Here is a 2,007-nt window from a genome sequence, read left to right on the forward strand (position 1 = left end):
GAGCTCTGACCAAGACCACCAGTCTAGACCTGAGGAAAAGTTGCCCCCTCCAGGAACGGACGGGGAGATGAAGGGGCGGGGACCACCTGTCCGCACCCCCCTCCCAGGCCAGCAACTCCTCTCGCGCGTGGCGCATCCGGCAAGGGAGAGATAAGGGCAGGGGCCTCCTGCCCACACCCCCCTCTCGGAGAGTCACCTCCAGGTATGTGAAGACCATCCGCAACGCCGCCCGGCGTCAGCAGACTCCTCATCCGCAGAGAAGCATCCTCCCGATGAAGGAGAGCGGGGATCGGAAGGCCTCCTGCCCATGATCCTCCCCACCCTTGCAACGAGGCTCAGAAGTCCGATCAAACTCCATCTCCGGGCCAACCAACATCCCGAAGTCCGTCCCTAAAGATAGAGGAATCGTCGGCGACACACAACCAGAAGCCAACACCGGTGGTAACTCATGTTCCGTCGGCTCGTCCAACTCCACACGAAGACTCCATAGACGACTAGGCGCAGAGTGCGCATCAAAAGACTCAAAGCGAAGAGTGTTCGTCAGAGTCAAGGAGCCAGACGGTCCCGTGGCAGACTTATCCGCCTTATCCGACTGTGAATCTGGCCCCTTGGTCGTCTCCCGATAAGTGCTCTCATGCTCTTTACTCTTATCTCCGGATGCCCCATCCCCCTCTGTCGTATCCATGTCCTGGACATCATCCCCCTCGCCCTCCTGATGGATCGGGGCATCCTCAATCTCAAGCTCGAGCATATAGCTAACGCCGTCATGTGTCCACTTGACCACATCCGGAACAAACTCCAAGCTGAAAACACTGACCAGCAGCCTCGCAGCACCATGTGCCCAAGTGAAAGGCATGTCCACCTGTTCCGTCTTCCCAATGAGAGAATCCAAACTTCAAGCTACCAGGAAGTGATTGATATATTTGTGTGGTGCACCATAGAAACGAACCCAAACCTTCTACAAAGATGTACCCTCAGGCTCCTTCTCCTTCCACTCATCAAACGTAAGGACAATGCTCATACTCTAAACTCTGCACATGCCCCATTTGAGAATATGTAGTTGGTCCTCCTTAGTGGGAAACTCAACCTTGTAAGTCTGGTTCTCCAACTTAACAAGGTCCCACTGGTGCTTACCTGGAACAAGATCCTGCAGCTGACGCACAATCTATGCCTCGGTCAAACTCCCATTAGTCACTTTAACAACTGCGGGAAAGGAACTCTCATGCATATGTGTCGAAGGTGCCACATCAGGTTACCCAAAAAACATAAGGTCCTGACAACAAACTCCATAAATGGTAACCACCGGCTTGGTGCCAGAAAGAAGAGGACAGTCTGCGAACTTATGTTGCAATCTATAGCAGTAATCGCACAGTTTTGTCGTACACTCCACCACAAAATGACCTGGCTCTCCACATCTATAGCACGGCATTTTCTTTTTCTTTATAGCCCACTTAGATAGTTTTTCACCATTGCGCTTATCCGGAGCCTTTTCAGAACCAACGTCATCAGCTTTAGCCACCGGAACACCGACATCAGCCAAAGCTCGGACTGTGTCCACAGCCACCTGGGGGAGCGAAGGAGAGCGTGCCTGCCCAGTCTCAGTAGGCACGGCCGTAGCCATCACGGTCGTAGCCGGCGGCGGAGGAGGCCGTAGTGGAGGTGGTCGTCACCCCCCTCCTCTCCCGCCACGGAAAGCACAGTGAGCTCTTCGGTTTGGCCGGTTGGTTGGGCCGGCAACCCCTTCGACAAAGTTGCCAGGAGGCCCTTGGAAACCACGTCCCGGTCCATTGCCATTGTTCCACCCTGAACCATGACCACCACCAGAAGAAGAACCACGGTGCTGACCCTCGTCATATGCATCGTATCCATCATCACCACACTGGCCATATCGACTATATCTGTAACCGCCATTGTTGTTGTCCTTGGCAGACCCACCACCGTGACCCGGGTGGGCCGGACCTCCACCCCGCCCGACGCCATGGGCACCCCCACGGCCAACACCAGGAG

The sequence above is a fragment of the Triticum dicoccoides genome, chromosome 4A (assembly GCF_002162155.2).
Source record: "Triticum dicoccoides isolate Atlit2015 ecotype Zavitan chromosome 4A, WEW_v2.0, whole genome shotgun sequence".
NCBI classification, from domain to species: Eukaryota; Viridiplantae; Streptophyta; class Magnoliopsida; order Poales; family Poaceae; genus Triticum; species Triticum dicoccoides.